Source organism: Lycorma delicatula, chromosome 2 (assembly GCF_047948215.1).
Source record: "Lycorma delicatula isolate Av1 chromosome 2, ASM4794821v1, whole genome shotgun sequence".
NCBI classification, from domain to species: domain Eukaryota; kingdom Metazoa; phylum Arthropoda; class Insecta; order Hemiptera; family Fulgoridae; genus Lycorma; species Lycorma delicatula.
Window position 1 is genome coordinate 87950178 of NC_134456.1, and position 22867 is coordinate 87973044.

General features: G+C 31.9%; 1 protein-coding gene across 13 annotated transcripts in view; it reads right to left on the reverse strand.

Moving 5' to 3' along the window:
- mbl (splicing regulator muscleblind) overlaps positions 1–22867 on the reverse strand; it is a 734546-nt gene that overhangs the window by 640758 nt on the left and 70921 nt on the right. For 4 of the 13 annotated variants that reach the window (XM_075355736.1, XM_075355734.1, XM_075355743.1 and 1 more), the window contains one exon: positions 3134–3169. The exons of 1 other annotated variant lie outside the window; for it this stretch is intronic. The gene's annotated coding sequence lies outside the window, so the exon portion shown is untranslated. Of the gene's footprint in view, positions 1–3133; positions 3172–22867 lie in introns of those variants that run through there. 8 more of the 13 variants (XM_075355748.1, XM_075355744.1, XR_012755086.1 and 5 more) reach the window with 7 other exon arrangements.

Here is a 22867-nt window from a genome sequence, read left to right on the forward strand (position 1 = left end):
ATCGTAGCATCTTTCTTTTCACCTTGTACTGTTACTCTGGATCTAAATTGTTCTCTAACATCATTAGCTGCTAGTTCTATGTAAAGAGTAAAAAGTAACAGGGATAGGGATCATCCTTGTCGGACTCCCTTTCTTATTACGGCTTCTTTCTAATGTTCTTCAATTATTACTGTTGCTGTTTGGTTCCTGAAAATGTTAGCAATTGTTCTTCTATGTCTGTATTTGAGTCGTAATTTTTTTTAAATGCCGAACATTTTATTCCAGTCTGTTATCGAATGACTTTTCTACGTCTATAAATGCCAAGTGTATTGGTTTGTTTTTCTTTAATCTTCTTTCTACTATTAATCTGAGCCCTAAAATTGCTTCCCTGATCCTTATAGCTTTTCTGAAACCAAATTGGTCTTCTCTTAATACTTCTTCCACTCTCCTCTCAATTCTTTTGTACAGAAATCTACTTTTGATGCGTGGCTAGTTATGCTAATTGATCTGTTTTCTTCACATCTATCTGCTCCTGCTTTCTTTGGTATCATGACTATAACACTCTTTTTGAACTCAGACGGAACTTCCCCTTTTTCGTAAATATTACACACCAGTTTGTATAATCTATAAATCGCTTCCTCGCCTGAACTGCGCAGTAATTCTACAGGTATTCAGTCTATTCCAGGAGCCATTCTGACATTCAAATCATTTAATTCTCTCTTAAATTCAAATCTCAGTATTGTTTCTCCTCTTTCATCCTCTTCCACTTCCTCTTCTTCCTCTATAACACCATTATTTAATTCATTTCCTCCGTATAACACCAAAATAACCAATTAAAAAAAAAAAATTAACCGAATCAATTTCTCTATCTAATACAAAAGCTACAACAAATTCCGTGATTATTAGCTCTAAACATGTCTACAATAAAAAGTTAAACAGAAACCAACAACCAACAAATAATAACCACAAAAACTTTTAAAGGAAGATGATTCATAGCGCCTTAAAACATAAAAATCTCGGATACTTGTAATTACTTCTTTATCAATAACAATTTATGTACGGCATAAAGCAGCTGGAAGAGTAAAAAATTCAAGTAATAACATGCATCCAAATTTACGATAACAATTTCCTTAGTGATAAAATAATTCACAAAAAGAAAAATCATACAAATTAACGAAATTGCAGGTTAATTTTTAAAGCATATTTATTAATTTATTAGTAAAATTTAAAAGATAAAATTTTTATACCTTTTATTGAACTATAAAAGCGCGCGCCATCTCTTAATTAACGCGTCTATGGAATCCACTGATTATAACTTAGTATAATCAGACTAAGTTATGATTTTTTAAATTATTATAGAAGAGAGAAAAATACCATAAAACATTTGCATTACCTTTCAATGTATGATACAGTAAAGAGAGAATATTAAGAATAATATTATTCAATTATTATATTATAAACATCCGTTAATGAATAATAAGTTTGCAATGAAAATTTAGTAAAAAAAAACAAAAAATGAATACAATGGGAAACCGGTAAGTATCACTTCAGTTGCACAAACGGTGATGCGGATCAAAGAGCAAATTATTATTCATTTTACTAGCAAACAACAGAGAAAAACAAACGCTAATAAAAATCTACTCAACCAGACTACATGATCCATTATTATTACAGTAAAAATTAAAACTTAATTAAAATAAAATATATTGCAAAAATTCAATCCGACCAACATTTCTCTCTTTGACCTAAAACAAAGATCTTACATCGTAATTACGATGTTAAATATAAACAAGGAAAGTAAAACTATACTACAAAAAAAAAATCCCTTTCGGTACGCCGGAAGGCGGAGGTAAATTTCACCGGTGCTAAGTAGGGGATAAAAGATTTCTTCCTAAAAGTTAAGAAAAATTTCAAATTTACTCAATACAACAACGGTTAGGTGTGAAAAAAGTTTCACATGTTTAGGATACGACAAGCTCCATCTTCTAACAATTCCGGCAACATTTTGGTCATCCCTTGCCGTAAGGGCTGGTCATATCGAAAATTCTTTCACACCAAAGTTTTAGGTAATGTTTAGAGGACTAACGACCACTTTAAACCGATTCGATACTGATTTTTTTTAAAATTATGATTAAATTTTTATTTAATCATATTAAAATCAGTATTATTAATACTGATTATGATTTTTTTTTTATCTTAGAAACCCCATTTTTTACACCTATGGGCCAATGATTGGTGATATCAAAAAACTTTACTTGAGTTTTAGGCCCTTATACAACGAATAGTAGGAAGTTTAAACGAATTCGACATTTTACTTAATAAAAAAAGTTATAACGATATTTTGTTTTTTCGATAAAAAATGGTCCGATTTTTCCCATTAACAAACTTGGATGGTTATATTTTATGTATCAATTTGAAAGCGATTGACGCAAAAATTACGGCAGTTATCGTGTCCACAAGAAAGTGAAATGTACGAGTATATATAAACTTCTGAACTGACGGTGGTTATGGGGTCTGAGGGATGTGAAACGCGAAGATATGTCGAAATTTCCCGGAAGTCGAATCATGGTACCCATTACTACAATAGGTAGCGTTCTTAGAAAATCTACCTAAAATCTTCATAGATCAGAAAGTTTTTCCCGACAGAAATGGAATTCTAGCATCCATAACCTACAATAAAAATAAAAGTGGTACTTAAACCAAAAGTATTTTGGTGGGCGATTACAGAAAGGACCTCCTTTCTAATATCGCAAACAAGCCTCTTTTGCCGCAATATTAGCGTACTTATTGCCTAAAATTCTAACATGGCTGGGGATGCAGCAGAAGCTCATAGTTGAATTAACGCCCAGTAATTTCAGAGATAACACATATCTTGTCTGGAGTACATCTCACTAATCGCGTGCAAGGCGCTCAAACTACGTCACTCTTTATTTTCTTCTAATAATCCTATAATGTTTTTAGAAGCAACTTCTAAAATGTTAGTCTAGTATCGTTACGATATGACATCAAAAAAGGAAATCTTGTTGTTCAATTTTTAATGTTTTTATTCTATAAGAAAATATTATTAACAATAGCGAATTGTTACTGCAGTAGTTTAATTAAAATATAATTACAGGTTACATGTATTTTGTTAATCATTCACATTTGTACTTACAAAAATGTTGAAAGATAATACGGAAAACTTCCTCACCTGAAATAAAACAAATAAAAAATAAATAAAACAATAAGTAGGTGCCTATTAAAAAATAAAATGTTAAAACAATTACATGGTAATAAATTAACTCCATATCTATTACTAATACCACGTTAATAAATGAATTAAAATTTAATTGGAGTGGTTGTGTTGCATAACAATGATCTGGTAAATCGTACAAGATTTCCTTAAAACAATTAAGAGTACATCAAAGTACTCATAAAAGAATGATTATAAATAACATAAAATTTCAAATTAAACAAAATTTATTTTAAATAAATTAGAAAAAAAAAGTATTTTATGTGAAACAACAAGCAATAAAAGGGAATTTTTTAAAACTTTTATTGGTATACATTGCCAAAAACAAGTAGTACTAACGTATTAACTTGTCGATCATTACATTGCTAATTTTTGGGTTATTGTTAATATCACCCGATATAACCATTATGTTACAATTTATATTTATTTATTTATTTTATAAATATAATTTAACCAAACTTAACCTACGCTAGCTAACCTTGACTAAGTAACACAGTAATGTTTTGAGTAATTAAATAATAAATTCAATGTGATTATTTATTATTTAAATAATCTAAAAATTACTGTTAATTAGTTGAGGTAAGCGAGCGTAAATTAAGTTTGGTAGATTTATATTTATAATTACGAGGGATATCTCTAAAGTACAGACCGCTAGAAATTTCTCTCCTTAAGGCTGGCTTGTGTCGTTCGTGGCCATGCTAGTAATGTACACACTCCTACTTAATACATTATAAAATGAATAGGAAAATCGATGTTGCCGCCGACTATGAAATACGTGGAGTTATACGTTTTTTAAATCATCATAACGTTAAATCGGCTGAAATTCATAGGCATTTGGTTGCTGTGTACGGTGATAATGTAATGAATGAAAGAAACGTCCAAAAATGGTGTGAAAGGTTTAGAAATAATAGAATTAATGCGCACGATGAGGAACGTTCGGAGAGGCCCTCGAAATCACCGAGGATTTGTTAAAAAGCGTCGATGATTAAATCAGAAATATCGTCGCTCAACGATTTTCGACCTGGCCTTTTTTTTTAATATATTTCAAGAGCTGTTATAGGTTGAATTGTTCACGAACATTTAATTTAGGTTTGTGCACGTTGAGTGCCGCACGTCTTAACAGAACATCACAAAAAAATCCGAATGGAATCTGCTTTGGAATTTTTGATGCGCTACACAGAAAAAGTTGATGAGTTCCTTAATTCAATAGTTACCGGCGATGAAACATGGATTTCGCATAACACGCCAGAAAGATAAACGGCAGTCATGTGAATGGTGTCATCTTCAATCACTAACCAGACCAACAAAGGTCACAGTCATTTGGACCCAAACTGATAACCACAAGTCTTTTGGGATCGGACTATAAATGCAGAAGCCTACTGCGAAACTCGTTACGGCACGCCATTCAAAGTCGGCGTCGTCCTGCTGCATGATAATGCGCATACACATGTTGCAGGTCCATCACGTGATTTACTGAGAACATTTGGATGGGAAATTTACATTCACACCATGTAGACCAGACTTATCTCCTTCTGATTGCCATTTGTTTGGGAAATTGAAAAAAAATTTTTTGAGTGGTAAAAAATTCACGGGTGACGATGAACTTAAAAATGTTGTTAATCAGTGGCTAAATGGACTGGTTGCAGAAGAATACGACGTATGTTAACCCAAAATACTGTAATTTTATATATATAAAAAGAGGGTAAATTCAATTAGAGCTTTTAGTTAATTTGATTTATCATAAAATCATGAGTAATTTAGATGGATGTATGTCGTAGAATACAATTAGCGTTTAAAAATACGGAAAGCTATAACAGGATTCAAAATAGACACGTTCCAAAAAAAAAAAAAAAGTTGGAGGACGCTACCATACTGCCACATAAATAGACATTTTCCTTTTTATTAAAAATAGATAAATTTTCTTCTTTTTTCCACAAAGCATAGAGAAATATAGTTCTCATTATAAAAGTAAAAATTTTCCACGACACAATTCAGACAAAATGATTTAAACAAAGACAAATGAACTAAACAATGAAAAATCATGATCCTCTTTTTAAGTTGCACGAACTGGGTTTGTTGTACAAGTAGAGAAGGAAATGGAAAGAAATAAGAACAGTGAGCTCGATTTAATCTTAAGAGAAAAAAAAAGAAAAAATAGGTTGGAAGGGTGAAACAGAACAATAATTCCATGGAAAAACTCCTGCTACGTATACCGATAAACGTACTGCGTCATTTGTTGTGATGGCCAATCGCAATTCCCCGGTTTGCTTGGGACAGGTCTATTCTCGTATGGATAGGTATTGAAAGGGAAAAGATTCTCTGTGCAAGAAAGACTTCAGCAGCAGTAGTAGTACGGGATTGGTTCAGAAAACGAAAAACAACAAATAGAACAAGAACAGCCTGCTTCCTATCAATAACCCCCCCCCCCCTCACCACACTGTTCCTAAGAAAACTAGGAATCTGAGACCGACTTTCTCAAAAGAGTAAAAACATTTTGTTCAGATATAAATTAACTAAATGAAACTGACGTAAATTAATTTTACTTTTTCAAATCTATAAAAAAAAAATAAATAATAAACGATGGAAGGAAAATATATTTCAATAAAACAGACTTGCAAAAGTGTTATTAATAAACAAACATGTTTACTGTAAAATTCTGCAAATCTTAACAGCTGTTTCCAGTTTTCAACTTCAACAGAAAATTAAAAAAAAAAAATTCTTTTAAATTTACTATTTTTCTTTTTTTTGTAAAATGAATGTCAGTATTTTAATGGAAGTTTTAGTAAACAATTACATTCAAATAGAACTATGTGTATTTCAGTTTATTACCTATAAAACTGAAACAAAAAAATATTACTAAAATAAAACATAAAAACATATTTAAAATGAACAGTAGATAAGACTAAACAAATTTTTGATTTCTTCCAAAATAAAAAAATTAAAGGTAACCTGTTCACACTAGTTCAAGAAGATTTTTTCTTTTTCCGTTTAGCCTCCGGGAATTACCGTTCAGATATTACTTCAGAGGATGATATGTATGAGTGTAGTCGTCTTCTACAGCCTCAGTTCAATCATTCCTGAGATGTGAAACCCAACCACCAACGAATACCGGTATCCACGATCTAGTATTCAAATCCGTATAAAAGTAACCTTCTTTACTGGGACTTGAACGCTGGGAACTCTCGACTTCCAAATCAGCTGATTTGGGAAGACGCGTTCACCACTAGACCAACCCGGTGGGGCAGTTCAAGAAGACATAAAATAGCTTTAGATAACTGAAGAAATTATAAGAGAAAGAGAAATTTTAAAGAGAATATTTAATGATGGGAATAAAAGGTTCTAAGAAGCGCCAAATCGCAAGAAAAAGGTGAACTTTCTGAAGAACGAAGGAAACATATATCAAAACGAATGAAGAGGTACTGGGTACGTAGGAAAACAGAAAAAAGAAAAAACCGCAAATAAATAAATTATCTAACGTGTTCCAAGGTGAACTATCCTGAGAAAAAAAATTAGAATTCTAGTACAGATTTTTTTAAAACTCTAAATAAACAATAAATATAAGAAAGGTTTGTTTTTCTTTACTTCTGAAAAACGTTACGATATTATGCATAAAATTTATTATTTATTTTTCGTTCATCATATTTTTTAGAATTACTTTTTCCCGTTAAAACACGTTTTATATATATAAATAATCATGAAAGTTACGTCATATGCATTATCAAGTCATAGCCTATAACTTAATAATCAACACCAGCGTAATGGTATTTCAAATAACTGAAAAACAGAATCCACTCATCGGCTGATACCGCAACTGTCTTTTCATTATTCATAACATGTGTGCCAATGATATTTATCGTAAATTAAATACTAGCCGTTGAAAAGTTTTAATAATATTAATAATCAAAGTACAACATTTTTAAATTCTTCTTAAAAATACAGATTTAATAATGTGTAACTTAATATTATTTCTTTATTATTAATTAATGTTTTTGCTAATAACTTAATAAGAAGAAATTATTCGCAACATATTCAAGGAAAATTATTTCTCGAACTGTTTCCGTAAAAATTAACTGTTCTGCATAATACTCCATTAAAGTCCTTCGGGGCTAATAATGGAGGGGTGGTGGCGACCGGAAGCGTCACAAGATGGTGTCTTCCCCTACCGAGTTGGAATGTCCTGCATAAGATTCCGTTAAAGCCCATCAGGGCTAGGAACGGGGGTGGTGGTGTACCGACCGGAAGCGTCACAAGGCGGGTATCTTCTCCTGTGGGGTTGGGATGACCTGCATAAGCGAGGTCTGTCCGCCTCTCCCTGGTAGACAGAGCGGAGTCCATAAATGAAACAAAGTCAGGAGTAAGAACTTAAGTTGACGAAGGGAACTTATTTATTCACGAAGGGAACTAGGAATAAATTTCGTTGTTGCGAACAACTCTTTTTGCTGGTATGTGATATATTCCAATTGCCTCGAATATTATGAGTCATATACACACGATCTGGCTCTATAAAGTGAAGAACTAGGCGTGGGATTCGTGCTTCTGCGAATTCGGTAAGCTAGTTCAGAGAGCAACGAAGTAGGACAGTCAAGACTGTCCGAAAGAAGCCAACAGCGAAGGCGAAGGCCGAGAGTCATTAACTCGTTAATGCAAATGTCTACCGAGGCATTTTCATCGGTGGCATCCCAACAAGGCGTGGCTTATTACTGTGAAATGTAAAAAGTTAGAGGGCAGAAGACGACTCCCGTTAAAGTCCATCACGGCTAGAAACTGGGGAGGGTGGGGTGGCAACCGGAATCGTCACGAGGCGGGTGTCTTCTCCTACGGGGGGTTGGGATGTCCTGCATAAGTAGCGAGGTCCCAGTGTGTAAAGTTTAGCACTCTAAACTCTGTTCTGCATAAATTAACAAGCAAAAAATATTGGAGTTGGTGGTCGGAAGGGAAAGATTATATTCTGTTTACCACTTTATTTTCAGACGAGGCCTATTTTCATATTATGCGACTGTTAAAAAACAAAATATGTGCTTTTGGGCGACAACAGCACGACAAATCGCGTATGACAAATAATAATACCGGCCTAAAGTAATCGTTTCGGCAGTTTTATCCAGTCACAGATTGATAGGGCCAGTGTTTTTTGACGATACAGTTATTTCTTAACGCGATTTGGATATATTAAAGAATGATTTTCTACCCAAACTGCTTGCGACTAAGTTGCCTATACTCAATGATTTATGCAAGATGGTGTAATCCCTCGCACCGCTAATGTTGTGTTGGATTTTTTAAATTCAGTTTTTGGTAATCGCGTAATTTCAAATCGCTATCCGGAAGCGGGAGTGAAGCTTTCTTTTGGTCACCATTTATCCCGGATTTAAATCCTTGTGACTTTTTTTATGGGGATATTTAAAAGAGAAGCATTTCCCATTAAGACCTACAAATCTTATTGAAATGCGTGCGCGGATAGTTCAGTTGTGTATAGAAATTCAAGGAGACTTGTATCACAATCATCAGAAACGTACACATTCGCCTTGAAAGAGGTTGTTAGATGTAAAGGCGGCTATATTGAATGTGATACAGCAAAAAAGACGTACCACAAACATTGTATTAGATATCTAAATTGTAATCATTCTAAATTTAAAAATAAATACGTAATCAAAAATTCAAATGTGTTAACATATTGTGCGCCACTATGTATGTACTTCTATCTTACATTCTACAACACTTTGACTTACAGACCCTTACAGAACTCGTACAACTGAAAAGATGATTCCTTGTTTTCTTTATGTATCCGTGGGAATATCTATATATAAAAGTCTGAGCGATTTTCAGGGAACTATTTTAAATAGAATGCGTGATAGTGGCAAAATAACCGTACATAAAACATTATCCGACGTGAGGCCTGGCTTAATTGTGAGAAGTACAGGTTAGCTTCTTCCATATGGCAAACAATACATTAAATAATGCAAGGATGTACTGCTTTGTACTATTTCAATCGATTTGTCAGTGGCTCTTTACCTTTTATAAGTAAAAAAGTCAAAACACAGTATTCGATAATGCGATGTTTCTACAATAGATAAAAATGTACCCGATTACTTAAAGAGGGTATGAGCGATTTAGGCGCGTACTAACGGTGCGAGGCTTGAACCTTAATAGGATCGTTTTCCTGCTGTTGTTAGATTCCTAAACGAGTAAAACATATTCCTTTTACAATCTACTCCCTTTTTTTATGCTTGTTCCGGTATTTTCGTTTTTGGGTTCCATATAGGTAGACGCCGATATCCATGCTGAGGATATAATCTGTAATGTCCGAGCAACCTGTAAGTGCCTATCGTCATTTGATGCGAATTTTCTTTTCTTTTTATACTTTTTACTAAAGGAAGTTGAAAAATAATTAATAAATTACGAGTAGAATGCGTAATTAGTGAGCAATAACACACAAACAAGTAATTAATGTAACAGACTATGTAACTTACTGTTTGATTACTACGTTAACTTAACTTTGATTAGTAGATTATTTAAACGTAATGTTTGTATCTATACACATATTGTACAACTTTGTTTAAATAGAAGCTTACAGAAACCGCATGTTTATTATTACGTAATACTTTTTAAACAAATTAAAAATTCTGTTTAAAATAGATTAAGCGGTGAATCCTTTCGTCCAAGATATGCAAATAAAACGCTAAAGAATAAAATTTTCTGTACATTACTTAAAAAACTTCCGTAAAGAAAGTAATAAACATTAAAAAAAATCCGCAAAGGATTTCTTTAATAATTAATTTAATCGTACACTATAAAAATAATTAATATTATTACAAAAACGAAAAGTAAATGCATAACATTTATTCAGATATTAAATTCAGTGTCGTAATACAGATAATAGTTCCACAATACTAAGGCAGAGGGAAATGTTGGCTTAAGTTTAAGACGGTTATGTGGGATGAGGAAGGGAACAATTTGAGCAAAAAGTGGTGTGGCGTTGCTCTCTGAATAGCAATTGCCAATTAAACACCGTGACGTCACAATGATCTCTGACCTCGATCCAAGATTTCCACTTAAACCGCACGTTCGGGAGGCCCACTAGCAGCAGTTAACATATTAAATCGTTGAAATGCAAATATTATTGCAAATCCCACTCAAACTGTACATTCGCATAGCTTAATTTTCATTCAATTAATAACAATGGCGGAATGAACAACGCATCATACCTTATATATGTTTCATAAATAAAAAAATAAATGACAAAGAGGCATTAAATTTCAAACGCAAATACAAGTGACCTGTACTTCTTTATTGAAAGGAATGAACAAATGTAAACAATGTACGGACATATATGATATGCAGTTAATTCTCAGTGCAACATCGCTAACTGCAATCATTATTTACGTAAAAATATGATTTTTTTAATATATATATATTAAATATCAACTAATCAACTGTATAAACAAAAGAATTATTTAATAATCAGTGTGATAAACACATCAATTTATCCGGTGTAGTGTGAGATAAGAGTATTATCACTGTATGCGAAACACACGAAAATAAAACATATTGTTATTAATCGACAAGTCACAATCATTATTATTTATTCAAATCGCTCTTAACTCTAAATAAATTAGCATAATGTACTAAACGAACAGTTAATATGTAACAGAGCAGAGCAAACGGATTACTAATCACGTAATATAAAATAGAATTCACATTTCCGACACATGTTAATAATCCAACTTTAAAAAAAAATACAATATTTTAAGTTTCTTCTTTTTTAATTAAAGATTCTGATCACTCTTTAAACGCAAACATTTATAAAAGCATATTCGCTAAACACCACGAAGGTTTACGCAAGAGAATGAACTTTACTACTGCACAGTTTAATAGTGAGGAAACCCAGAGGTGATACGGTTGTAATCACGTTTTGCTACCAATAACTCCTACACCAATGAAAATAAATAAACATCACGCACAGTCGTTTGGGTATTAAGGTGTGTATATATATATACTTCAAGAAGCAACCAACAAAGCGATCCGGACTTTGATGTCGCTGCTCCTAAAATAGTACACTAAAGTCGAACAAAGTTCTTTAGGTCGGTAACCCATACGTCTTATTCCACAATTTATTTTAGGTAATTTTATTATTATTATTATTATTATTATTATTATTATTATATTTAAAATAAAATGTAAGTTACAATATACAAAGAATGTATTTCTGGCTATATGTTTGTAAACCTGATTAATTTCTCGGCATGTTTTCGCTTATTTTGATAAAAACATGGCACCAACAGACGTATGTACACTGAATTAAATACTGTATTAGATAAAGACGAGATTATTTCAATATAATCAAATATTTAGTTAGTTAATCAAAAATATTAAATCCAATAGCCAGGTGAAAAACTATAAATGTAAAAATGAGTTACAAAAAATTACTACCTAATCACCAATACACATCATTACGGTATAAATAATTTTACCGCACTATTTTAATTTCTTACAATTAATAAAGCAAAATTGAACGTATTACTGGAAAAAAATAACGTCGAATTAGAACTTTTCCTAATCCAAATATTCATCATTATTTCACTTATAAAAACTCACTGGCATTATGTATGATAAAAGGAATAATACTTATTAATACTGTACAAGCATAATTTATAAGACTTAGAGCAATAGTGTTTCTGATCACATATCTATTATTATTATTATTATTATTATTATCTAATCTACAAGTCACAAAAGTCCTACACCATAGGGTTTTTATTAATCTTGATGTGTTTTCTAGTTGCAGGACTGAAAAATTTTGACCACTGAAGGGCGGGTAGAAATTATCCTCCTTTGAGGAAGAGAAGGATCTCTCATAGACAAGTTGCAGATGAATTTAATTGGGGGCATCCTCAACAAGAGTCAGTGTCGTACACAAAGATTAGCAGACTGCTAGCCAAATTCAAAGCTAGGTTCAAGGTTACAAGTAAGTAGTGTTGCCGATACTAAAAGATCTAGCCGTCCGAGCACTTCAGAAGAGATAGTGGAAGGTGTTTTGGCGACGGTATCAGCAAGTCCGAATATCAATTCGACGAACAAGCTGGGAAGCGGGCGTTTCTCAGTCAACAGTATGGAGAATCTTGCAAAAAACAAATATCCTTAGAAGGTACAGCTGTTACACCAGATATCAGAAGACGATCATCGCCGTATGGAAATGTGCAATTTGTTTTTGACCCAGTTGAAAAGAGGACCCAGTTCGAGTTTTTGTCTAAAGTTATGTTCTCAGACGAAGCTAACTGTTATATAAATGATGAGGTGAATCGACATAACTAACTGTATTGGTCCGATAGTACCTCTCACTGGTATATCGAGAGTAAATAGCAAGCAGCTGATCGCGTCATGGTTTGATGTGGTTTCTGAAAAGACCGGATCACAGGGTTCTGCTTCTTTGACGGAACAGTTAACAGCGAAACTTAGTTGAAAATGAATTACTGCCTGATTTGGATTTTCTGGGTTCTGGAAAACGAGAATGATTGATGCAGGACGGTGCACCCCCGTAAGCTATGGTACGTAATCGGCTAGATGAACACTTCCCCCAGTGGATCGGTCGAAGAGGACGAGAGGAATGGACTTCACGATCCCCGGATTTAAACTCAATGGAGAGTGTGGTATGGGGTTAATGTAAAATCCCAAGATTAAATACTCAAGATCAGGGACAAAAACCATCTGCGAAAGCGCATCACAACTGTGTGCCAATTTGTAATATTTTTCAATTTGTGCCAATATGTCTATTTGGTGATCAATATTCTGCGGAACACGGGAGACCGTTTTCAATTATGTTTCGACTTACACGGAAACCATATTGAACAGATATTGTAAATATAATGTACATATCCCTACGGTTCAGGACTTTTGGAACACCTTGTAAAACTTGAATTGTATTTTAATAATACTGGGTGATTCAAAAAGAACTTCATCACTTTTAAAAACATATAAAAATTTATTTAGTTAACTTACACAGTCGATTAAGATCTCATTCATAGAAAAAAAAAAACATCAGTTGGTCACCAGACATTCACTTTGGTTCGATATGGCTTGGGCGTCCTGGTGATTTTGTATGTTTAACAGAACAACCTACCTCAACGAAGGTTTGGTGCCAAGAGTAAATTTATACGCTACTAGAAGGGTCCTTATCGTACTCTCCACGAAAATTACGTTGAATTGCAGTTTCTCATTGCAAATCGTGAAACCAAAACACATATCTAGCACGTTCCGTACCAGTAAATATATCCATTTTTTATAACTCTGCTGGCCGAATTCGATTCTAATAAACTGTAATTCAAAACCGGATCTGTTTTACTGTAAAATGAGAGCTCAACCAGATCAGAAGTTATCTAAATAAATTTTTATATACTTTTAAGTAGGGAATTCCTTTTTTGAATTACCTGGTATAAAGCATTAAACTTTTAATATAAAATTCTCTAACCTCGTCTCGACCTTTCATCCGGAGGATCCCGGGTTCGAATCCCGGTCAGGCATTGTATTTTTCATACCCTACAAAATTTAATTCACATATTCCCCACATAGAAAAAAAAATTCGATAACCGTAAAAATATGGAAAATAAAAAATGTAAAACACGGATTTACTAGGAACATTATTAACTAACTCATTTTTATTATTTGCTTTTGCAAGGTAAATATTTTATCCAAATAACAATCAAATGAACCAACTTAAATTACAATACTGTTCTGCAGAACTGATTACACAAGGAAAGTATAAACGTAGTTTTTTTTTTAGCTTTTTATTATTTAATATTTTCCGTAGCTGATAAAAATTATACGCCACAAATGTCACTTTTATCTTATAAAACTACTACTCCCAAGATATTTTACGAAAAAGTCTCTTTAAATATTTTTGCATGATATGAGCAGAAAATACAATTACTATGTACCTGAAAAATTATTATTTTTTATTTATCTCTACCTGTCCTACTGCATTTGATTAGAATGTCATATTTTATTTTAATTATATCCGGATTCAATGCGCATTAATTTTAGTAATTTCTTTATAACACTATGTTTAGCAATCTTGAAATCAGATTCTATTTCTGTGGTGGAAAACATGATTTGTGTCATTTACATAGATTCTAAAGTTTTCAATTTTGATTTTAAACTGGTCATCCATAACAAAAGAATAAAATAGGAGAAAGCATCTTCCGCTTGACGCAATCCTTACTCTCCAGCAAACTGCTGGAATATGGGCTACTTTATCATTTTCAAGCAATTTCCAAACACGTTAGCATATTTCTTGTCTACCCGCATTTTTATTTGATTACCTGTTATTCTATCTAATTTACTTACTTATATGGTTTGAATATATCTATTTATTTTCATAGTATCCTTAATACTTCCAATCATTAGCCAGCTGTTCCACCTTATTAGATACCTTTATATGCCCGTAATTCAATTTTTTTCAATTCGTTAATGATATTTTTTTTCTGTTATGTAGTATGGGTTCTTTCGTTATATAAAAAAGAATTGAAAGTAAATATTATTTTCAAAATACTACAACGTTCTCTACTAAACAAAACTTTCCTTACTTCTTAAAGGATTTATTCTTTAGTGTTATCAAAGTAACTATCAATCGATGGTTTCTAAATATTTACATTTATTTGCTTTCAGGACTATTTACTTTGATTATTTTAATATTTCGATCTTTATCGTGTATTTTCTCCGCTGTATAGATTGAATAAATGCTGTAAATGAGAAAACTACTTTCTCGTACAAGTAGTTATTCGTACAAACTCTAGATTAGCAATGACATTTCAAATAAAATTTTGTAGGTATAATTCAAAATTTTCCTAAATAGAATAGCTGGAAAATTAGCCACGTATTGAGTTTAATTTTAACAGTTGATCAAGGTCTGTGCAATTTTCAAGGTAACTGTACATTGTCAAAGCCAGATCGGCGGAAACTGATTTTATTTATTTGGTTTATTTGCTGTTATTTGCTTCTTTTACTAAAAGCGTTAAGTTTCCATTTGTCTTTACTGAGCCTAAAATACGGGAATATGATTGTTCTGTCCGCTGTGGATCTTTAGGTAGTGATACTTGTCTGCGATAATACGTGGAAGGAGTGAGAAAAAACGGGATGCAACCATGTCTAGTGTGCCTTTGCTGACTCAACTAAAATAAGGAGGCGAAGCTCCCCGATAATAACATGCGGACCGCCCAGCAGAACACAAAAGACCAGCGAAAACCTCAGGAAGTCAGGGGTAGGATACCGGGCTGGTGAGTGATGGGAAAACAGACAACCCTCTGCAGAGCTGGCGTTCGTTCGTGCTTGCATAGATGAGCTACGGTGATGATGCACGGGGACTCTGAACACACTAAGCTCGAAGGCACCTCCTGGGGCTCATTAATGCTTAAATACGGTTTCCGGCCTCGTGAGGGGGTCTGGTAAGGTGGAGGTTTAGTCGATAGAGCGCAGGCTAGATACGCCATATCTGAAGAACTTGTTGGCGAGCCCGACACTTTGTCCGTAAATGGGATTACTCCCCTAACCAGAGAAAAGAGGAAAATATACATGGAAAGATGTTTATCTGAAATCTCATTTCTTTCATTACTTCTAACCTTGTTTAGAATAATGAATATTAAGCTAGATAGGGATTTAACTACATATAATTACTTAAAAATTCTTTTCTTCAGTTTTCAACTGAATCTAACCTAAAATGACTTAAGAATAGAAAATTCTACCGCTTTTCTATACCGATTATCATTTCTAAATACCATATTTCTACCTCTTAAACAGTTTGGTTAAATAAGATTATTTTTTTAATCTTATAATAATTTATATTTTGTTAACTGCAATTTAATTTCGGTGCTTTAGAAGGGGAAAAATAGAATTATTAACAGAATAGAAAACTCTAGCTTATTATCTATATTAGCCTAGGGTAAAACTCTCAATTTTGGCATTTGATTCTCATTTAATTTTATTCTCATCTAAATTAAGCCGAATTATTTATTTGTAATACGTTTACTCTTTAAAATGGCAAAAGAATAAGAATTTAAAAAAAGGTGACAATAGGTAACAATCGTTAGAACAACTAACATTAGCTATTAATTTTAGTTATGTGAAATATAAGTTTTTTTTTACTTTCTTTACAGCAAGTTAATTAATAAATGTTACAAGAAAATAGTAGTTCTAAAGAAGAATAACTGCATCATTAACAAGGAAAAATAAGGAAGTCTGGCAGAAATACAACAATTTTAGAAACACATCAGAGAGATTACTACAATTTAGTATTAAAAAAACAATATACAACCACCTACATAATTTAGTAAACATTTACTAGTCCTTTAGATTTAAAAAAAAAAAAAAAAACAACAAAATAAACGTATAAACTATTTAAATCAAATTGTAGATTAATAACTGATTTTTAAAGTAGAAATACAACGATGAATGTCAGCGTAAAACAAAGCAAAAGTTAAAAAAACAGTTCTAAATATACATATAAATCAACTTGTAACCTCAAGGAAGTTATTTAGGGCTGATATTGTTCTAATATACGTAGATAAACTAAAATATTGCACAGTGCTGATAAGCTGTTTAAAACCGGATTTGAATACTAGATCGTGGATATCGGTATTCTTTGGTGGTTGGGTTTCAATTAACCACACATCTCAGGAATGGTCAACCTGAGACTGTACAAGACTACACACTTCATTTACACTCATACATATCATCCTCATTCATCCTCTGACGTATTATCTGAACGGTAATTACCGGAGGCTAAACAGGAAAAAAGAAGACCGTCGAATGATAGGAAGATGAAACTATTTTAACTGTGTATCAACGCTTATCACTTGAAGGTTTTTATCAGTTAATATTGATATGTATGTTCCGTATGAAAAATGAATTTAAAATTTAAAAAATGTATTCATCAAACTATGTATAAAGATCTATTGTTGTTTCTAAATATAATAATTTATATGGTAGAAGTAGTGATATAAAATACCACTTAGCACAGGCCAAAAAGCTTTCAGTCTAAAATATAATTTACTTACATAAAAAATTACTTTAACCTTCAGGAAAACATTTTTGCAAGTATATGTTTGGAGTGTAGCTTTATCGTGGAAGTGAAACGATTAGAGTACCTGAAAAGAAAAGATTAGAAGCTTTTGAAATGCGGTGGTACAGGAGAATGTTAAAAATCAGATGGGTGGATGAAGTGACAAATGAAGAGGTGTTGCGGAAAATTGAAGAAGAGACAAGCATTTGGAAAAATATTATTAAAAGAAGAGACCACATTAAGGCATCCTGGAATAGAGGTTTTAATATTGGAGGAACATGTAGATAGAAAAAAATTGTGCAGGTAGGCAACGTTTGGAATATGTAAAACAAATCGTTAGGAATGAAAGATGTAGGGAATATATATACCGAAATGAAACGACTGGCACTAGATAGGTAATCTTGGAAAGCTGCATCAAACCAGTTAAATGACTGAAGACAAAAAAATAAATTAAAAAAAAAAATATGGCAGAAAGTCATTGTACTCAATTTATATAATATGTTACCAAAAAAGAAAAAAGTTATGACAAATTATAATTTATTTAAGAAAGAACTACTTCCATGGTTAGCCTCTGAAACTATTAATGTCTGTTAATATTAAAGCAACAAAACAGTTAAATCCTTTAATATTATGTTACAATTGAAATATACAGAGTGTTTCTAAATTGATGGGCTGGCTATACTTTTTCAGATTCTACTTGTAAAACTAAATAAAAAATATCATTAGAAAAATGGCAATTTCTCCTTCGTTTTTCCCCAGTCCGCTATTTTTAATTACGTGTCTCTTTTCATGTCCACTTTACTTTCAATTCGATGAAATATTAATAGTTTTTATTTATTGTTAATTCTAGCATTTTAAATTAATATCAAATTAAGTAATAATATTCTCACAATAATAGACATAATAATTATGACACAAATTACATCAATTTTCTCCCTAACTCGACAATTTGTTAAAACCGATTTAAAAAAAATTAAATGTCATTTTGTTTAAAATATTATTTAGTAAATAATATAAATTATGATAAAACTAATATTTATGGAGATATAACGGATTGAAAAATAAACATGGCCGCCATTTTTAATTTGCGAAAGTATTTAATTCCTGATTTTTTGCTAATTTTAAAACTTTATTACCAAGACGTTTACTAAACATTAATGTGATTCGTCTATCCGAAATTGTGATATAAATTATTATATAAAAATAACGAAATGGCGGACAGGGGAAAACGAAGATTTTGTCATTTTTTCTAAGGATATTTTTTATTTAGTTTTACAAGTAGAATTCGAAAAAGTATAACCTGCCCACACCATTTTAGAAACATTCTGTATATTTTTACCGCAAACATTTTACGACCCCATAGAAGTTTTATCAAAATTAACACCATTTTTATTATAAACTTAGTAGTACACAATTTTATTTTGTTTTATCTTTTATAATAAATTTAGTAGTTTTTTTAATGCAATTATTAATGTATTTTGTTCTGTATTTGTATTTTTAATTGTTAATGTATTAGTACTGAACTGAATGGGCACTTGCCGATAAGGCTTAGAGCCTTGTCGAGACCCAAATACGATTATCATCTATAATAAGGAATAAAGTTTTTCTGTTCTTATCAAAAAACCGAATAATAATATCAAACATCAACAAAGCTCATACTGGCTACCTATTAAAATTATTTTTTATTCAAGCAGTTATCATAAAGAAAAATATTAGTTACGATGAAACACCTGAAGGAAAGCTTAAAATTTATAAAATGAAAGATAAACTAAAAATACGTACTCAAAAAGATTCCGTGAAGAATACGTTAACAGCTAAAAATACATACTACATAAAGTAATAGTGCGAATAAATAAAGACTACAAAGAAAAAAGTTCAACTGAAAGACAATTAATTTATAAACTGTATAAACGAACGTAGTTTATAATGAAACTATTTTTTAAAAAAAGTTACTTTTACATAACAGTTCACTACATTCACTATAACAAGTGGGACTTTTTTTTTTTAAAAAAAAAGAAGGGATATAAGGATCCCGCTGGATAAAATGTTTAATTTATAACATGAACATTGTTCACTGAGTTACAAGCGAGTTATAATTGTTCACTCAACTGCTAGAGTAGAGACCAACCGCCGACTCAAAGCAATGTATACACAAAAATTGCAATTACCGTTAATAGAATACCACAGGTCACATCTATGGGTCCTATTTATTTTATCTGTTAAAAATAACTCTATTTCTATTTATTTATTTATTTTTTGTGAGAATACAAATAATTTTCGCAATAATCTTTCTTTGTAAAGGTAATATTTCCACGATTAGAAAATCTGATATCTATAATAACAAACTCCACCGAAATCAAAGCCAGCAGAGTTCCAATTATTGTCTGGAAATTTTTGCACAGTAGAATAATTATTTTTATTTACCGACGATGAATTGTATTCGAAACGGAAATCAAATTAATAAAATAGAAATCGTTAAAATATTTTAAAAGTTAATATTTTTTTCAATTACAGAAATTTGTATTAATTATTATTTTTTCAACAAATGAAACACGATAATAGTAAATCAGATATCAAATTGTTACATATCACGCAGCAGCATATAACAAACAAGAATTTATACCACCACTATGAACGAAAGCAAACAAATTGTTTAGTTTGTTATACTGTAGCCGCGTAGTTTTATTAGGTCGTTCTAAAATATGTCTTTTCAAAACCAGCTGCACACACAGCTGTGTATCTAATAATTCAAATGAAGCGAGTATTATAGATCTGCAAGAGTCGCATCTCCTAACAAGGCAAACAGAACGAAAACCACAAACTCATTAGAAAAATATTCAACATTTACGTAAAATTAATAGTTTTAAAATTAATAGTTTATAAAGAACCGTAAACTATTAATTTTTTTATTTATAAACTATTAATTTTTTTTATGGAATATTTAATCGTTTTGTTATTTACAGTTATCTATGTGAATATAAAATGATTATAATATAAACATGTAAAATACAAAAGAAATCATTTCATTTATTTCTATTTTTTTTTAATAAAAAATTGAACGAAAAACTGAAAAGTGAATAAAATAATTTAAAAAAAAAAAATTGTTATAAACAGAATATTTTTTAGGTTTTTTTTTTACAAAAATATCCATTAATACGAAACCTAAAAACTCTGTTTCATCATCTTAACAAATAAACTGACAATGATAAAATTCTTGTAAGCTTTAACCAATGCTGTAAATTACCAGAGAACAGTGAATTAGTATGTTAAAGCAAATAAACATTTGACATTTGACATTAATGGTTTAAAAGTAACACGTTAATCATGTATATATAGATTACGCGAAACACCACTGGCAATCTAAAATAAAATCGTGAATAATGCGCTAACAGAAAGTAAAAAAAAACCAATACTAAAACGTTAATTAAAGGTTCTTAATGCAAAGAATATTCGCGAAATAAGAGGTCATTAATAATTTAAAATAAAAAAATATTTATTGGCTGTAGACCAACCAATCAGTCGCTAGCTTCTTTTTCATTCAATTAATGGGCGTGGCATTTAGTGCTGATTTATCATTGGACTAAACTTTTTTCTGAATTATATTACTAAGACAAAGAAAAAGCCAGTGTTGTATTTTGTCTACGTGACTAAAACAAAATTAACATAGCTTTCCGTGACACATATAAATTTTTCTTTAACGATTAGTTTACATTAACATTCTTCGAAAAGATATAATTTAAATTTTACGTTACCAGATATGTACGAATAAATTAATCTTCCCAATAGGGTTTTTATTTATTTGACTTTATACTTTAAGTAAAATAATAAATAAATCGGCACAAAAATAAAATTAAACATTTCAATAAAATAAAACCGTAACAAAATTTCATTAAACATAAAGATAAAACAATAAGTATTTCCCTACGTGTAAAGGTAGAGAATTTTTTTTTAAGGTGCCGTAACTCCTGAATCCCTTTAGTCTGAAACTTTGCTGACATAACAAAAAATAAAGTAAAATTATCTTCTCCCATGGGTAATATTTTATGTTGAAAATTTCACGTGTAATATATACCGCTTGAAAAATAAACTAAAAATTGGGTAATTTTTTCCTGTGTTAAACACACTTCTAAAATTCTTATATAACTTTTTTATAGCGCATTCTTATTAATATATTTAAATATTAAGCAGTTTTAATATAGCTATATATATATTTTTTTCTATTTATTTTTATTGGTGAGCCACAAACATTTAAACGGTAGGCTTTCTTCTACTAGACAGAGCACAATTCTCAATATAATAAAACATTAATTAATTATTTCCTGCCAAAAATAAAAGTAAAAAACATTACTACATCTGATGCTACTTAAACCAAACTATAGTATGACCTTAATAAATTAAAATTATACCGGAAAATAACGATGTTGAAGTTATTCTCTAAACTAAAAGAACGTAATTAAATAAATGACTGACATTAATACCGGGGGTTATTCAAAAAGAAGGAGCAAATTTTTAAATATTTATTTCTAATGAACGACAACAGATAGAGACACGTATGATAAATCGCTGAATAGAGGAAAGATCAAATTTTTAATTATTAGTTTCATTCAATGCATACGGCGGCGCTGTAGTTTGTTTATGAGAAAATGGCGACGCAATAGGAAAAGTCGTTTAGTGTGATGCAGCATGCGGAGTGAGGCCCTTGTTTGAGTGCAGCGTGCATAGCATTTTAAGTTCCAACAAAGAGCCGCCTCGTCATAAAAAGATTTACAACTGGTACAAGAAATTCGTAGAAGATGGTCGCATATGCAAATAGAAAAGCACTGATCGTTCTCGCACGTCAGATGAAACTGTTGAGCGTATTCGAATTGCTTTCGAACGTAACCCTAGAAAATCCACAAGCAGAGAAGCATATGCGAACTTGGAATTCCGCAAACAACGGTATGGCGTGTGCTTAAAAAAACATCTGCATCTGAAGCCGTATAAGTTGCATTACTTCAGGCGTTGCAACCGACCGATCATGGAAAAAGATTAGAATTTTGCAAGATTTAGAAGATGACACATTTTCCGAAACGCTAATTTATTCCGATGAATCAACATTTCATATCCCTGGTAATGTGAATCGCCACAATGTCAGAATTTGGAGAACTGAAAATACCAGCGTAGTCATCGAACATCAAAAAATCGTGGGGAACTGGCAAAAAAAATTCTGTCGCCAGGGGGTCGAATCGTAGACACGTGCAGGGCCAGGGAGGCAGCCTCTTTGCTGAGGGGGCGTTCGGGTCCAGCGGATGGCTAGATCAGAACGTTCTGATGACGTATTGAGGACCTTCGAGGTTTGTGAGGTGGGCGCGCGATTCAGGAGGGGTATGCGTAGGGGTGCATACTCGGGGACTCAGACTAGGTGATAGGGAAGGGAAGAGTAGCTCTCTTGGGGAGAAACACCATGGCAACCCGGAGGGATGTGATCTCTCAATGATCCAAGAAGGACCCCGTCGGGAGATCAGCTTCAAGCTGCCCAAGGGGGGGGGGGCTAGTCTTCAGCCACGTGACCTTGGACCGACCGAAGTAACGCGTCTTCTAGGCGGTTACCGGTTGCTCTCAAGTGGTTAAAT